The sequence below is a fragment of the Phyllobates terribilis genome, unplaced genomic scaffold, assembly GCF_046119375.1.
Source record: "Phyllobates terribilis strain yellow unplaced genomic scaffold, ASM4611937v1 Scaffold_108__1_contigs__length_5656254, whole genome shotgun sequence".
In the NCBI taxonomy this organism is placed as follows: Eukaryota; Metazoa; Chordata; class Amphibia; order Anura; family Dendrobatidae; genus Phyllobates; species Phyllobates terribilis.
Genome location: NW_027362868.1, coordinates 2959867 through 2976492, shown reverse-complemented (window position 1 = coordinate 2976492; position 16626 = coordinate 2959867). Strand labels below are relative to the sequence as shown.

General features: G+C 45.3%; 13 non-coding genes across 13 annotated transcripts; all 13 read right to left on the bottom strand.

Annotated features, from left to right (window-relative positions):
• Positions 1–293: 293 nt before the first annotated feature.
• Positions 294–484, bottom strand: LOC141200511 (U2 spliceosomal RNA). The gene has a single exon (XR_012272231.1). It is a non-coding gene; the product is annotated as a U2 spliceosomal RNA (small nuclear RNA).
• A 1120-nt stretch (positions 485–1604) lies between these two features.
• Positions 1605–1795, bottom strand: LOC141200264 (U2 spliceosomal RNA). Its single transcript, XR_012271989.1, has one exon. It is a non-coding gene; the product is annotated as a U2 spliceosomal RNA (small nuclear RNA).
• Positions 1796–2915: 1120 nt separating this feature from the next.
• On the bottom strand, positions 2916–3106 carry LOC141199914 (U2 spliceosomal RNA). The gene has a single exon (XR_012271655.1). It is a non-coding gene; the product is annotated as a U2 spliceosomal RNA (small nuclear RNA).
• Positions 3107–4227: 1121 nt separating this feature from the next.
• On the bottom strand, positions 4228–4418 carry LOC141199913 (U2 spliceosomal RNA). The gene has a single exon (XR_012271654.1). It is a non-coding gene; the product is annotated as a U2 spliceosomal RNA (small nuclear RNA).
• Positions 4419–5537: 1119 nt separating this feature from the next.
• LOC141199912 (U2 spliceosomal RNA) lies at positions 5538–5728 on the bottom strand. Its single transcript, XR_012271653.1, has one exon. It is a non-coding gene; the product is annotated as a U2 spliceosomal RNA (small nuclear RNA).
• A 1123-nt stretch (positions 5729–6851) lies between these two features.
• Positions 6852–7042, bottom strand: LOC141199911 (U2 spliceosomal RNA). The gene has a single exon (XR_012271652.1). It is a non-coding gene; the product is annotated as a U2 spliceosomal RNA (small nuclear RNA).
• A 1126-nt stretch (positions 7043–8168) lies between these two features.
• On the bottom strand, positions 8169–8359 carry LOC141199909 (U2 spliceosomal RNA). The gene has a single exon (XR_012271650.1). It is a non-coding gene; the product is annotated as a U2 spliceosomal RNA (small nuclear RNA).
• Positions 8360–9481: 1122 nt separating this feature from the next.
• Positions 9482–9672, bottom strand: LOC141199908 (U2 spliceosomal RNA). Its single transcript, XR_012271649.1, has one exon. It is a non-coding gene; the product is annotated as a U2 spliceosomal RNA (small nuclear RNA).
• Positions 9673–10787: 1115 nt separating this feature from the next.
• LOC141199907 (U2 spliceosomal RNA) lies at positions 10788–10978 on the bottom strand. The gene has a single exon (XR_012271648.1). It is a non-coding gene; the product is annotated as a U2 spliceosomal RNA (small nuclear RNA).
• A 1121-nt stretch (positions 10979–12099) lies between these two features.
• LOC141201293 (U2 spliceosomal RNA) lies at positions 12100–12290 on the bottom strand. Its single transcript, XR_012272858.1, has one exon. It is a non-coding gene; the product is annotated as a U2 spliceosomal RNA (small nuclear RNA).
• A 1120-nt stretch (positions 12291–13410) lies between these two features.
• LOC141199906 (U2 spliceosomal RNA) lies at positions 13411–13601 on the bottom strand. The gene has a single exon (XR_012271647.1). It is a non-coding gene; the product is annotated as a U2 spliceosomal RNA (small nuclear RNA).
• A 1125-nt stretch (positions 13602–14726) lies between these two features.
• Positions 14727–14917, bottom strand: LOC141199905 (U2 spliceosomal RNA). The gene has a single exon (XR_012271646.1). It is a non-coding gene; the product is annotated as a U2 spliceosomal RNA (small nuclear RNA).
• Positions 14918–16037: 1120 nt separating this feature from the next.
• On the bottom strand, positions 16038–16228 carry LOC141199904 (U2 spliceosomal RNA). The gene has a single exon (XR_012271645.1). It is a non-coding gene; the product is annotated as a U2 spliceosomal RNA (small nuclear RNA).
• Between the last annotated feature and the right edge of the window lie 398 nt (positions 16229–16626).

Sequence of the window (16626 nt, the reverse complement as noted above, 5' to 3'; positions counted from 1 at the left end):
GGTGAAAGCTCCAAAATGCTTGCCTAATATGTCTGTTTATCCAAAAGGAAGTATAGAGGGAGAGCTAGATAGATAGCATTGCATTACATTACATTACATGGCAATGCAATGCACAGTTGCTGAAGTTGAACCAAAATGAGCTTGTCATCTGGCTTCTGCAACTTTTAACATGAAAAATCCAATGAGGAGAAGAAAAGCAAAGCCAAAGAGTCCATCCCAAAATCCGACAAACAAGCAAAATGAACAAAAAGCATTGAATTCAATTCTTTCTGATTTTAGAAACTGCATTAAAGAAGGGGTGCACCGGTCCTGGAGATACTGCAATACCAGGTCAATGCGTGGCGTGGACAGAGCAAGCTCTTTTTCCATCTCCCTGTTCTAAAAATCCATTTAATATATGGTCCCCAGATAGGGGACGTATCAGATATTAAACTGATAAGAACAGATACTACACTTGATCTTAGCCAAAAGGCCGAGAAGCGATAACCAGAATTGGTTTCCGACTACGGTGCCACCCAAGGATTCTGAAAAGTCCATTTGTGGAGATGGCCACCTGGACTCCCGTTAAGAAGACATGCTGTCAACCTCTAGATCCCTCACATGCCTGCACTTTTCGGCTTGCTGCTGCTGCAATCCACGCGTTTTAGATCTGCATAACTCCACCTCTTTTAGCACAGTACCCTCAACCCCCGGCTGTTCCCACCCGCCTCAACACCGTTGGAAGGGAGGAGAACCAATTAAGGCGGGGGGGGGGTGGAACGAGCAGCTGTCTACCCTTAGCAGGAGGGTTGCTGATTAATTACCTCTCCTGCTGCTGCTGCTGCTGGCTGTCCAGCAGCAGACTGAAGGTGGCTGCTGCTGTGCGCAGGTATATAAAGGCTCAGAGCCTATTATGACACGCGCAGCCAGCGTTCCATTGCCACATTCCGTCTACTGCAGGCGGGATACCTGGATGGCTGAATGTCACTGAGAAGCTCACAGAGACCGCCATAAGCAACAGTTTAAAAGAATGCCACAGACTAATCAACCAAACTTTTTGGGTTGGTTTCTCTTTTATAGTCTGCAGGCATTAAATGAAAGAAGTCAGTGTTCCAGCAGAGGGAGACAACGTTTCAGAAAAGGCATTGTAGCAAACCAAAAAAGAAATTTTAAGCGCAGCAGAGTAACCAGCTCACATACCTGTTAGCTCAGGTGAGTTTAAAAGGCTGCTGTTGATAACAAGGGCATTTGCTAAATAGATGGTGTGTGTGCAACAATATACTGAAAGGTCAATTATATTGTGCAGCTTATCTCACCACCTGTAGTTATTTAGGTGAAAGCTCCAAAATGCTTGCCTAATATGTCTGTTTATCCAAAAGGAAGTATAGAGGGAGAGCTAGATAGATAGCATTGCATTACATTACATTACATGGCAATGCAATGCACAGTTGCTGAAGTTGAACCAAAATGAGCTTGTCATCTGGCTTCTGCAACTTTTAACATGAAAAATCCAATGAGGAGAAGAAAAGCAAAGCCAAAGAGTCCATCCCAAAATCCGACAAACAAGCAAAATGAACAAAAAGCATTGAATTCAATTCTTTCTGATTTTAGAAACTGCATTAAAGAAGGGGTGCACCGGTCCTGGAGATACTGCAATACCAGGTCAATGCGTGGAGTGGACAGAGCAAGCTCTTTTTCCATCTCCCTCTTCTAAAAATCCATTTAATATATGGTCCCCAGATAGGGGACGTATCAGATATTAAACTGATAAGAACAGATACTACACTTGATCTTAGCCAAAAGGCCGAGAAGCGATAACCAGAATTGGTTTCCGACTACGGTGCCACCCAAGGATTCTGAAAAGTCCATTTGTGGAGATGGCCACCTGGACTCCCGTTAAGAAGACATGCTGTCAACCTCTAGATCCCTCACATGCCTGCACTTTTCGGCTTGCTGCTGCTGCAATCCACGCGTTTTAGATCTGCATAACTCCACCTCTTTTAGCACAGTACCCTCAACCCCCGGCTGTTCCCACCCGCCTCAACACCGTTGGAAGGGAGGAGAACCAATTAAGGCGGGGGGGGGGTGGAACGAGCAGCTGTCTACCCTTAGCAGGAGGGTTGCTGATTAATTACCTCTCCTGCTGCTGCTGCTGCTGGCTGTCCAGCAGCAGACTGAAGGTGGCTGCTGCTGTGCGCAGGTATATAAAGGCTCAGAGCCTATTATGACACGCGCAGCCAGCGTTCCATTGCCACATTCCGTCTACTGCAGGCGGGATACCTGGATGGCTGAATGTCACTGAGAAGCTCACAGAGACCGCCATAAGCAACAGTTTAAAAGAATGCCACAGACTAATCAACCAAACTTTTTGGGTTGGTTTCTCTTTTATAGTCTGCAGGCATTAAATGAAAGAAGTCAGTGTTCCAGCAGAGGGAGACAACGTTTCAGAAAAGGCATTGTAGCAAACCAAAAAAGAAATTTTAAGCGCAGCAGAGTAACCAGCTCACATACCTGTTAGCTCAGGTGAGTTTAAAAGGCTGCTGTTGATAACAAGGGCATTTGCTAAATAGATGGTGTGTGTGCAACAATATACTGAAAGGTCAATTATATTGTGCAGCTTATCTCACCACCTGTAGTTATTTAGGTGAAAGCTCCAAAATGCTTGCCTAATATGTCTGTTTATCCAAAAGGAAGTATAGAGGGAGAGCTAGATAGATAGCATTGCATTACATTACATTACATGGCAATGCAATGCACAGTTGCTGAAGTTGAACCAAAATGAGCTTGTCATCTGGCTTCTGCAACTTTTAACATGAAAAATCCAATGAGGAGAAGAAAAGCAAAGCCAAAGAGTCCATCCCAAAATCCGACAAACAAGCAAAATGAACAAAAAGCATTGAATTCAATTCTTTCTGATTTTAGAAACTGCATTAAAGAAGGGGTGCACCGGTCCTGGAGATACTGCAATACCAGGTCAATGCGTGGAGTGGACAGAGCAAGCTCTTTTTCCATCTCCCTGTTCTAAAAATCCATTTAATATATGGTCCCCAGATAGGGGACGTATCAGATATTAAACTGATAAGAACAGATACTACACTTGATCTTAGCCAAAAGGCCGAGAAGCGATAACCAGAATTGGTTTCCGACTACGGTGCCACCCAAGGATTCTGAAAAGTCCATTTGTGGAGATGGCCACCTGGACTCCCGTTAAGAAGACATGCTGTCAACCTCTAGATCCCTCACATGCCTGCACTTTTCGGCTTGCTGCTGCTGCAATCCACGCGTTTTAGATCTGCATAACTCCACCTCTTTTAGCACAGTACCCTCAACCCCCGGCTGTTCCCACCCGCCTCAACACCGTTGGAAGGGAGGAGAACCAATTAAGGCGGGGGGGGGGGTGGAACGAGCAGCTGTCTACCCTTAGCAGGAGGGTTGCTGATTAATTACCTCTCCTGCTGCTGCTGCTGCTGGCTGTCCAGCAGCAGACTGAAGGTGGCTGCTGCTGTGCGCAGGTATATAAAGGCTCAGAGCCTATTATGACACGCGCAGCCAGCGTTCCATTGCCACATTCCGTCTACTGCAGGCGGGATACCTGGATGGCTGAATGTCACTGAGAAGCTCACAGAGACCGCCATAAGCAACAGTTTAAAAGAATGCCACAGACTAATCAACCAAACTTTTTGGGTTGGTTTCTCTTTTATAGTCTGCAGGCATTAAATGAAAGAAGTCAGTGTTCCAGCAGAGGGAGACAACGTTTCAGAAAAGGCATTGTAGCAAACCAAAAAAGAAATTTTAAGCGCAGCAGAGTAACCAGCTCACATACCTGTTAGCTCAGGTGAGTTTAAAAGGCTGCTGTTGATAACAAGGGCATTTGCTAAATAGATGGTGTGTGTGCAACAATATACTGAAAGGTCAATTATATTGTGCAGCTTATCTCACCACCTGTAGTTATTTAGGTGAAAGCTCCAAAATGCTTGCCTAATATGTCTGTTTATCCAAAAGGAAGTATAGAGGGAGAGCTAGATAGATAGCATTGCATTACATTACATTACATGGCAATGCAATGCACAGTTGCTGAAGTTGAACCAAAATGAGCTTGTCATCTGGCTTCTGCAACTTTTAACATGAAAAATCCAATGAGGAGAAGAAAAGCAAAGCCAAAGAGTCCATCCCAAAATCCGACAAACAAGCAAAATGAACAAAAAGCATTGAATTCAATTCTTTCTGATTTTAGAAACTGCATTAAAGAAGGGGTGCACCGGTCCTGGAGATACTGCAATACCAGGTCAATGCGTGGAGTGGACAGAGCAAGCTCTTTTTCCATCTCCCTGTTCTAAAAATCCATTTAATATATGGTCCCCAGATAGGGGACGTATCAGATATTAAACTGATAAGAACAGATACTACACTTGATCTTAGCCAAAAGGCCGAGAAGCGATAACCAGAATTGGTTTCCGACTACGGTGCCACCCAAGGATTCTGAAAAGTCCATTTGTGGAGATGGCCACCTGGACTCCCGTTAAGAAGACATGCTGTCAACCTCTAGATCCCTCACATGCCTGCACTTTTCGGCTTGCTGCTGCTGCAATCCACGCGTTTTAGATCTGCATAACTCCACCTCTTTTAGCACAGTACCCTCAACCCCCGGCTGTTCCCACCCGCCTCAACACCGTTGGAAGGGAGGAGAACCAATTAAGGCGGGGGGGGGTGGAACGAGCAGCTGTCTACCCTTAGCAGGAGGGTTGCTGATTAATTACCTCTCCTGCTGCTGCTGCTGCTGGCTGTCCAGCAGCAGACTGAAGGTGGCTGCTGCTGTGCGCAGGTATATAAAGGCTCAGAGCCTATTATGACACGCGCAGCCAGCGTTCCATTGCCACATTCCGTCTACTGCAGGCGGGATACCTGGATGGCTGAATGTCACTGAGAAGCTCACAGAGACTGCCATAAGCAACAGTTTAAAAGAATGCCACAGACTAATCAACCAAACTTTTTGGGTTGGTTTCTCTTTTATAGTCTGCAGGCATTAAATGAAAGAAGTCAGTGTTCCAGCAGAGGGAGACAACGTTTCAGAAAAGGCATTGTAGCAAACCAAAAAAGAAATTTTAAGCGCAGCAGAGTAACCAGCTCACATACCTGTTAGCTCAGGTGAGTTTAAAAGGCTGCTGTTGATAACAAGGGCATTTGCTAAATAGATGGTGTGTGTGCAACAATATACTGAAAGGTCAATTATATTGTGCAGCTTATCTCACCACCTGTAGTTATTTAGGTGAAAGCTCCAAAATGCTTGCCTAATATGTCTGTTTATCCAAAAGGAAGTATAGAGGGAGAGCTAGATAGATAGCATTGCATTACATTACATTACATGGCAATGCAATGCACAGTTTCTGAAGTTGAACCAAAATGAGCTTGTCATCTGGCTTCTGCAACTTTTAACATGAAAAATCCAATGAGGAGAAGAAAAGCAAAGCCAAAGAGTCCATCCCAAAATCCGACAAACAAGCAAAATGAACAAAAAGCATTGAATTCAATTCTTTCTGATTTTAGAAACTGCATTAAAGAAGGGGTGCACCGGTCCTGGAGATACTGCAATACCAGGTCAATGCGTGGAGTGGACAGAGCAAGCTCTTTTTCCATCTCCCTGTTCTAAAAATCCATTTAATATATGGTCCCCAGATAGGGGACGTATCAGATATTAAACTGATAAGAACAGATACTACACTTGATCTTAGCCAAAAGGCCGAGAAGCGATAACCAGAATTGGTTTCCGACTACGGTGCCACCCAAGGATTCTGAAAAGTCCATTTGTGGAGATGGCCACCTGGACTCCCGTTAAGAAGACATGCTGTCAACCTCTAGATCCCTCACATGCCTGCACTTTTCGGCTTGCTGCTGCTGCAATCCACGCGTTTTAGATCTGCATAACTCCACCTCTTTTAGCACAGTACCCTCAACCCCCGGCTGTTCCCACCCGCCTCAACACCGTTGGAAGGGAGGAGAACCAATTAAGGCGGGGGGGGGGGGGTGGAACGAGCAGCTGTCTACCCTTAGCAGGAGGGTTGCTGATTAATTACCTCTCCTGCTGCTGCTGCTGCTGGCTGTCCAGCAGCAGACTGAAGGTGGCTGCTGCTGTGCGCAGGTATATAAAGGCTCAGAGCCTATTATGACACGCGCAGCCAGCGTTCCATTGCCACATTCCGTCTACTGCAGGCGGGATACCTGGATGGCTGAATGTCACTGAGAAGCTCACAGAGACCGCCATAAGCAACAGTTTAAAAGAATGCCACAGACTAATCAACCAAACTTTTTGGGTTGGTTTCTCTTTTATAGTCTGCAGGCATTAAATGAAAGAAGTCAGTGTTCCAGCAGAGGGAGACAACGTTTCAGAAAAGGCATTGTAGCAAACCAAAAAAGAAATTTTAAGCGCAGCAGAGTAACCAGCTCACATACCTGTTAGCTCAGGTGAGTTTAAAAGGCTGCTGTTGATAACAAGGGCATTTGCTAAATAGATGGTGTGTGTGCAACAATATACTGAAAGGTCAATTATATTGTGCAGCTTATCTCACCACCTGTAGTTATTTAGGTGAAAGCTCCAAAATGCTTGCCTAATATGTCTGTTTATCCAAAAGGAAGTATAGAGGGAGAGCTAGATAGATAGCATTGCATTACATTACATTACATGGCAATGCAATGCACAGTTGCTGAAGTTGAACCAAAATGAGCTTGTCATCTGGCTTCTGCAACTTTTAGCATGAAAAATCCAATGAGGAGAAGAAAAGCAAAGCCAAAGAGTCCATCCCAAAATCCGACAAACAAGCAAAATGAACAAAAACCATTGAATTCAATTCTTTCTGATTTTAGAAACTGCATTAAAGAAGGGGTGCACCGGTCCTGGAGATACTGCAATACCAGGTCAATGCGTGGAGTGGACAGAGCAAGCTCTTTTTCCATCTCCCTGTTCTAAAAATCCATTTAATATATGGTCCCCAGATAGGGGACGTATCAGATATTAAACTGATAAGAACAGATACTACACTTGATCTTAGCCAAAAGGCCGAGAAGCGATAACCAGAATTGGTTTCCGACTACGGTGCCACCCAAGGATTCTGAAAAGTCCATTTGTGGAGATGGCCACCTGGACTCCCGTTAAGAAGACATGCTGTCAACCTCTAGATCCCTCACATGCCTGCACTTTTCGGCTTGCTGCTGCTGCAATCCACGCGTTTTAGATCTGCATAACTCCACCTCTTTTAGCACAGTACCCTCAACCCCCGGCTGTTCCCACCCGCCTCAACACCGTTGGAAGGGAGGAGAACCAATTAAGGCGGGGGGGGGGGGGGGGTGGAACGAGCAGCTGTCTACCCTTAGCAGGAGGGTTGCTGATTAATTACCTCTCCTGCTGCTGCTGCTGCTGGCTGTCCAGCAGCAGACTGAAGGTGGCTGCTGCTGTGCGCAGGTACATAAAGGCTCAGAGCCTATTATGACACGCGCAGCCAGCGTTCCATTGCCACATTCCGTCTACTGCAGGCGGGATACCTGGATGGCTGAATGTCACTGAGAAGCTCACAGAGACCGCCATAAGCAACAGTTTAAAAGAATGCCACAGACTAATCAACCAAACCTTTTGGGTTGGTTTCTCTTTTATAGTCTGCAGGCATTAAATGAAAGAAGTCAGTGTTCCAGCAGAGGGAGACAACGTTTCAGAAAAGGCATTGTAGCAAACCAAAAAAGAAATTTTAAGCGCAGCAGAGTAACCAGCTCACATACCTGTTAGCTCAGGTGAGTTTAAAAGGCTGCTGTTGATAACAAGGGCATTTGCTAAATAGATGGTGTGTGTGCAACAATATACTGAAAGGTCAATTATATTGTGCAGCTTATCTCACCACCTGTAGTTATTTAGGTGAAAGCTCCAAAATGCTTGCCTAATATGTCTGTTTATCCAAAAGGAAGTATAGAGGGAGAGCTAGATAGATAGCATTGCATTACATTACATTACATGGCAATGCAATGCACAGTTGCTGAAGTTGAACCAAAATGAGCTTGTCATCTGGCTTCTGCAACTTTTAACATGAAAAATCCAATGAGGAGAAGAAAAGCAAAGCCAAAGAGTCCATCCCAAAATCCGACAAACAAGCAAAATGAACAAAAAGCATTGAATTCAATTCTTTCTGATTTTAGAAACTGCATTAAAGAAGGGGTGCACCGGTCCTGGAGATACTGCAATACCAGGTCAATGCGTGGAGTGGACAGAGCAAGCTCTTTTTCCATCTCCCTGTTCTAAAAATCCATTTAATATATGGTCCCCAGATAGGGGACGTATCAGATATTAAACTGATAAGAACAGATACTACACTTGATCTTAGCCAAAAGGCCGAGAAGCGATAACCAGAATTGGTTTCCGACTACGGTGCCACCCAAGGATTCTGAAAAGTCCATTTGTGGAGATGGCCACCTGGACTCCCGTTAAGAAGACATGCTGTCAACCTCTAGATCCCTCACATGCCTGCACTTTTCGGCTTGCTGCTGCTGCAATCCACGCGTTTTAGATCTGCATAACTCCACCTCTTTTAGCACAGTACCCTCAACCCCCGGCTGTTCCCACCCGCCTCAACACCGTTGGAAGGGAGGAGAACCAATTAAGGCGGGGGGGGGGGCTGGAACGAGCAGCTGTCTACCCTTAGCAGGAGGGTTGCTGATTAATTACCTCTCCTGCTGCTGCTGCTGCTGGCTGTCCAGCAGCAGACTGAAGGTGGCTGCTGCTGTGCGCAGGTATATAAAGGCTCAGAGCCTATTATGACACACGCAGCCAGCGTTCCATTGCCACATTCCGTCTACTGCAGGCGGGATACCTGGATGGCTGAATGTCACTGAGAAGCTCACAGAGACCGCCATAAGCAACAGTTTAAAAGAATGCCACAGACTAATCAACCAAACTTTTTGGGTTGGTTTCTCTTTTATAGTCTGCAGGCATTAAATGAAAGAAGTCAGTGTTCCAGCAGAGGGAGACAACGTTTCAGAAAAGGCATTGTAGCAAACCAAAAAAGAAATTTTAAGCGCAGCAGAGTAACCAGCTCACATACCTGTTAGCTCAGGTGAGTTTAAAAGGCTGCTGTTGATAACAAGGGCATTTGCTAAATAGATGGTGTGTGTGCAACAATATACTGAAAGGTCAATTATATTGTGCAGCTTATCTCACCACCTGTAGTTATTTAGGTGAAAGCTCCAAAATGCTTGCCTAATATGTCTGTTTATCCAAAAGGAAGTATAGAGGGAGAGCTAGATAGATAGCATTGCATTACATTACATTACATGGCAATGCAATGCACAGTTGCTGAAGTTGAACCAAAATGAGCTTGTCATCTGGCTTCTGCAACTTTTAACATGAAAAATCCAATGAGGAGAAGAAAAGCAAAGTCAAAGAGTCCATCCCAAAATCCGACAAACAAGCAAAATGAACAAAAAGCATTGAATTCAATTCTTTCTGATTTTAGAAACTGCATTAAAGAAGGGGTGCACCGGTCCTGGAGATACTGCAATACCAGGTCAATGCGTGGAGTGGACAGAGCAAGCTCTTTTTCCATCTCCCTGTTCTAAAAATCCATTTAATATATGGTCCCCAGATAGGGGACGTATCAGATATTAAACTGATAAGAACAGATACTACACTTGATCTTAGCCAAAAGGCCGAGAAGCGATAACCAGAATTGGTTTCCGACTACGGTGCCACCCAAGGATTCTGAAAAGTCCATTTGTGGAGATGGCCACCTGGACTCCCGTTAAGAAGACATGCTGTCAACCTCTAGATCCCTCACATGCCTGCACTTTTCGGCTTGCTGCTGCTGCAATCCACGCGTTTTAGATCTGCATAACTCCACCTCTTTTAGCACAGTACCCTCAACCCCCGGCTGTTCCCACCCGCCTCAACACCGTTGGAAGGGAGGAGAACCAATTAAGGCGGGGGTGGGGGTGGAACGAGCAGCTGTCTACCCTTAGCAGGAGGGTTGCTGATTAATTACCTCTCCTGCTGCTGCTGGCTGTCCAGCAGCAGACTGAAGGTGGCTGCTGCTGTGCGCAGGTATATAAAGGCTCAGAGCCTATTATGACACGCGCAGCCAGCGTTCCATTGCCACATTCCGTCTACTGCAGGCGGGATACCTGGATGGCTGAATGTCACTGAGAAGCTCACAGAGACCGCCATAAGCAACAGTTGAAAAGAATGCCACAGACTAATCAACCAAACTTTTTGGGTTGGTTTCTCTTTTATAGTCTGCAGGCATTAAATGAAAGAAGTCAGTGTTCCAGCAGAGGGAGACAACGTTTCAGAAAAGGCATTGTAGCAAACCAAAAAAGAAATTTTAAGCGCAGCAGAGTAACCAGCTCACATACCTGTTAGCTCAGGTGAGTTTAAAAGGCTGCTGTTGATAACAAGGGCATTTGCTAAATAGATGGTGTGTGTGCAACAATATACTGAAAGGTCAATTATATTGTGTAGCTTATCTCACCACCTGTAGTTATTTAGGTGAAAGCTCCAAAATGCTTGCCTAATATGTCTGTTTATCCAAAAGGAAGTATAGAGGGAGAGCTAGATAGATAGCATTGCATTACATTACATTACATGGCAATGCAATGCACAGTTGCTGAAGTTGAACCAAAATGAGCTTGTCATCTGGCTTCTGCAACTTTTAACATGAAAAATCCAATGAGGAGAAGAAAAGCAAAGCCAAAGAGTCCATCCCAAAATCCGACAAACAAGCAAAATGAACAAAAAGCATTGAATTCAATTCTTTCTGATTTTAGAAACTGCATTAAAGAAGGGGTGCACCGGTCCTGGAGATACTGCAATACCAGGTCAATGCGTGGAGTGGACAGAGCAAGCTCTTTTTCCATCTCCCTGTTCTAAAAATCCATTTAATATATGGTCCCCAGATAGGGGACGTATCAGATATTAAACTGATAAGAACAGATACTACACTTGATCTTAGCCAAAAGGCCGAGAAGCGATAACCAGAATTGGTTTCCGACTACGGTGCCACCCAAGGATTCTGAAAAGTCCATTTGTGGAGATGGCCACCTGGACTCCCGTTAAGAAGACATGCTGTCAACCTCTAGATCCCTCACATGCCTGCACTTTTCGGCTTGCTGCTGCTGCAATCCACGCGTTTTAGATCTGCATAACTCCACCTCTTTTAGCACAGTACCCTCAACCCCCGGCTGTTCCCACCCGCCTCAACACCGTTGGAAGGGAGGAGAACCAATTAAGGCGGGGGGGGGGGGGGTGGAACGAGCAGCTGTCTACCCTTAGCAGGAGGGTTGCTGATTAATTACCTCTCCTGCTGCTGCTGCTGGCTGTCCAGCAGCAGACTGAAGGTGGCTGCTGCTGTGCGCAGGTATATAAAGGCTCAGAGCCTATTATGACACGCGCAGCCAGCGTTCCATTGCCACATTCCGTCTACTGCAGGCGGGATACCTGGATGGCTGAATGTCACTGAGAAGCTCACAGAGACCGCCATAAGCAACAGTTTAAAAGAATGCCACAGACTAATCAACCAAACTTTTTGGGTTGGTTTCTCTTTTATAGTCTGCAGGCATTAAATGAAAGAAGTCAGTGTTCCAGCAGAGGGAGACAACGTTTCAGAAAAGGCATTGTAGCAAACCAAAAAAGAAATTTTAAGCGCAGCAGAGTAACCAGCTCACATACCTGTTAGCTCAGGTGAGTTTAAAAGGCTGCTGTTGATAACAAGGGCATTTGCTAAATAGATGGTGTGTGTGCAACAATATACTGAAAGGTCAATTATATTGTGCAGCTTATCTCACCACCTGTAGTTATTTAGGTGAAAGCTCCAAAATGCTTGCCTAATATGTCTGTTTATCCAAAAGGAAGTATAGAGGGAGAGCTAGATAGATAGCATTGCATTACATTACATTACATGGCAATGCAATGCACAGTTGCTGAAGTTGAACCAAAATGAGCTTGTCATCTGGCTTCTGCAACTTTTAACATGAAAAATCCAATGAGGAGAAGAAAAGCAAAGCCAAAGAGTCCATCCCAAAATCCGACAAACAAGCAAAATGAACAAAAAGCATTGAATTCAATTCTTTCTGATTTTAGAAACTGCATTAAAGAAGGGGTGCACCGGTCCTGGAGATACTGCAATACCAGGTCAATGCGTGGAGTGGACAGAGCAAGCTCTTTTTCCATCTCCCTGTTCTAAAAATCTATTTAATATATGGTCCCCAGATAGGGGACGTATCAGATATTAAACTGATAAGAACAGATACTACACTTGATCTTAGCCAAAAGGCCGAGAAGCGATAACCAGAATTGGTTTCCGACTACGGTGCCACCCAAGGATTCTGAAAAGTCCATTTGTGGAGATGGCCACCTGGACTCCCGTTAAGAAGACATGCTGTCAACCTCTAGATCCCTCACATGCCTGCACTTTTCGGCTTGCTGCTGCTGCAATCCACGCGTTTTAGATCTGCATAACTCCACCTCTTTTAGCACAGTACCCTCAACCCCCGGCTGTTCCCACCCGCCTCAACACCGTTGGAAGGGAGGAGAACCAATTAAGGCGGGGGGGGGGTGGAACGAGCAGCTGTCTACCCTTAGCAGGAGGGTTGCTGATTAATTACCTCTCCTGCTGCTGCTGCTGCTGGCTGTCCAGCAGCAGACTGAAGGTGGCTGCTGCTGTGCGCAGGTATATAAAGGCTCAGAGCCTATTATGACACGCGCAGCCAGCGTTCCATTGCCACATTCCGTCTACTGCAGGCGGGATACCTGGATGGCTGAATGTCACTGAGAAGCTCACAGAGACCGCCATAAGCAACAGTTTAAAAGAATGCCACAGACTAATCAACCAAACTTTTTGGGTTGGTTTCTCTTTTATAGACTGCAGGCATTAAATGAAAGAAGTCAGTGTTCCAGCAGAGGGAGACAACGTTTCAGAAAAGGCATTGTAGCAAACCAAAAAAGAAATTTTAAGCGCAGCAGAGTAACCAGCTCACATACCTGTTAGCTCAGGTGAGTTTAAAAGGCTGCTGTTGATAACAAGGGCATTTGCTAAATAGATGGTGTGTGTGCAACAATATACTGAAAGGTCAATTATATTGTGCAGCTTATCTCACCACCTGTAGTTATTTAGGTGAAAGCTCCAAAATGCTTGCCTAATATGTCTGTTTATCCAAAAGGAAGTATAGAGGGAGAGCTAGATAGATAGCATTGCATTACATTACATTACATGGCAATGCAATGCACAGTTGCTGAAGTTGAACCAAAATGAGCTTGTCATCTGGCTTCTGCAACTTTTAACATGAAAAATCCAATGAGGAGAAGAAAAGCAAAGCCAAAGAGTCCATCCCAAAATCCGACAAACAAGCAAAATGAACAAAAAGCATTGAATTCAATTCTTTCTGATTTTAGAAACTGCATTAAAGAAGGGGTGCACCGGTCCTGGAGATACTGCAATACCAGGTCAATGCGTGGAGTGGACAGAGCAAGCTCTTTTTCCATCTCCCTGTTCTAAAAATCCATTTAATATATGGTCCCCAGATAGGGGACGTATCAGATATTAAACTGATAAGAACAGATACTACACTTGATCTTAGCCAAAAGGCCGAGAAGCGATAACCAGAATTGGTTTCCGACTACGGTGCCACCCAAGGATTCTGAAAAGTCCATTTGTGGAGATGGCCACCTGGACTCCCGTTAAGAAGACATGCTGTCAACCTCTAGATCCCTCACATGCCTGCACTTTTCGGCTTGCTGCTGCTGCAATCCACGCGTTTTAGATCTGCATAACTCCACCTCTTTTAGCACAGTACCCTCAACCCCCGGCTGTTCCCACCCGCCTCAACACCGTTGGAAGGGAGGAGAACCAATTAAGGCGGGGGGGGGGGGGGGTGGAACGAGCAGCTGTCTACCCTTAGCAGGAGGGTTGCTGATTAATTACCTCTCCTGCTGCTGCTGCTGCTGGCTGTCCAGCAGCAGACTGAAGGTGGCTGCTGCTGTGCGCAGGTATATAAAGGCTCAGGGCCTATTATGACACGCGCAGCCAGCGTTCCATTGCCACATTCCGTCTACTGCAGGCGGGATACCTGGATGGCTGAATGTCACTGAGAAGCTCACAGAGACCGCCATAAGCAACAGTTTAAAAGAATGCCACAGACTAATCAACCAAACTTTTTGGGTTGGTTTCTCTTTTATAGTCTGCAGGCATTAAATGAAAGAAGTCAGTGTTCCAGCAGAGGGAGACAACGTTTCAGAAAAGGCATTGTAGCAAACCAAAAAAGAAATTTTAAGCGCAGCAGAGTAACCAGCTCACATACCTGTTAGCTCAGGTGAGTTTAAAAGGCTGCTGTTGATAACAAGGGCATTTGCTAAATAGATGGTGTGTGTGCAACAATATACTGAAAGGTCAATTATATTGTGCAGCTTATCTCACCACCTGTAGTTATTTAGGTGAAAGCTCCAAAATGCTTGCCTAATATGTCTGTTTATCCAAAAGGAAGTATAGAGGGAGAGCTAGATAGATAGCATTGCATTACATTACATTACATGGCAATGCAATGCACAGTTGCTGAAGTTGAACCAAAATGAGCTTGTCATCTGGCTTCTGCAACTTTTAACATGAAAAATCCAATGAGGAGAAGAAAAGCAAAGCCAAAGAGTCCATCCCAAAATCCGACAAACAAGCAAAATGAACAAAAAGCATTGAATTCAATTCTTTCTGATTTTAGAAACTGCATTAAAGAAGGGGTGCACCGGTCCTGGAGATACTGCAATACCAGGTCAATGCGTGGAGTGGACAGAGCAAGCTCTTTTTCCATCTCCCTGTTCTAAAAATCCATTTAATATATGGTCCCCAGATAGGGGACGTATCAGATATTAAACTGATAAGAACAGATACTACACTTGATCTTAGCCAAAAGGCCGAGAAGCGATAATCAGAATTGGTTTCCGACTACGGTGCCACCCAAGGATTCTGAAAAGTCCATTTGTGGAGATGGCCACCTGGACTCCCGTTAAGAAGACATGCTGTCAACCTCTAGATCCCTCACATGCCTGCACTTTTCGGCTTGCTGCTGCTGCAATCCACGCGTTTTAGATCTGCATAACTCCACCTCTTTTAGCACAGTACCCTCAACCCCCGGCTGTTCCCACCCGCCTCAACACCGTTGGAAGGGAGGAGAACCAATTAAGGCGGGGGGGGGGTGGAACGAGCAGCTGTCTACCCTTAGCAGGAGGGTTGCTGATTAATTACCTCTCCTGCTGCTGCTGCTGCTGGCTGTCCAGCAGCAGACTGAAGGTGGCTGCTGCTGTGCGCAGGTATATAAAGGCTCAGAGCCTATTATGACACGCGCAGCCAGCGTTCCATTGCCACATTCCGTCTACTGCAGGCGGGATACCTGGATGGCTGAATGTCACTGAGAAGCTCACAGAGACCGCCATAAGCAACAGTTTAAAAGAATGCCACAGACTAATCAACCAAACTTTTTGGGTTGGTTTCTCTTTTATAGTCTGCAGGCATTAAATGAAAGAAGTCAGTGTTCCAGCAGAGGGAGACAACGTTTCAGAAAAGGCATTGTAGCAAACCAAAAAAGAAATTTTAAGCGCAGCAGAGTAACCAGCTCACATACCTGTTAGCTCAGGTGAGTTTAAAAGGCTGCTGTTGATAACAAGGGCATTTGCTAAATAGATGGTGTGTGTGCAACAATATACTGAAAGGTCAATTATATTGTGCAGCTTATCTCACCACCTGTAGTTATTTAGGTGAAAGCTCCAAAATGCTTGCCTAATATGTCTGTTTATCCAAAAGGAAGTATAGAGGGAGAGCTAGATAGATAGCATTGCATTACATTACATTACATGGCAATGCAATGCACAGTTGCTGAAGTTGAACCAAAATGAGCTTGTCATCTGGCTTCTGCAACTTTTAACATGAAAAATCCAATGAGGAGAAGAAAAGCAAAGCCAAAGAGTCCATCCCAAAATCCGACAAACAAGCAAAATGAACAAAAAGCATTGAATTCAATTCTTTCTGATTTTAGAAACTGCATTAAAGAAGGGGTGCACCGGTCCTGGAGATACTGCAATACCAGGTCAATGCGTGGAGTGGACAGAGCAAGCTCTTTTTCCATCTCCCTGTTCTAAAAATCCATTTAATATATGGTCCCCAGATAGGGGACGTATCAGATATTAAACTGATAAGAACAGATACTACACTTGATCTTAGCCAAAAGGCCGAGAAGCGATAACCAGAATTGGTTTCCGACTACGGTGCCACCCAAGGATTCTGAAAAGTCCATTTGTGGAGATGGCCACCTGGACTCCCGTTAAGAAGACATGCTGTCAACCTCAGATCCCTCACATGCCTGCACTTTTCGGCTTGCTGCTGCTGCAATCCACGCGTTTTAGATCTGCATAACTCCACCTCTTTTAGCACAGTACCCTCAACCCCCGGCTGTTCCCACCCGCCTCAACACCGTTGGAAGGGAGGAGAACCAATTAAGGCGGGGGGGGGGTGGAACGAGCAGCTGTCTACCCTTAGCAGGAGGGTTGCTGATTAATTACCTCTCCTGCTGCTGCTGCTGCTGGCTGTCCAGCAGCAGACTGAAGGTGGCTGCTGCTGTGCGCAGGTATATAAAGGCTCA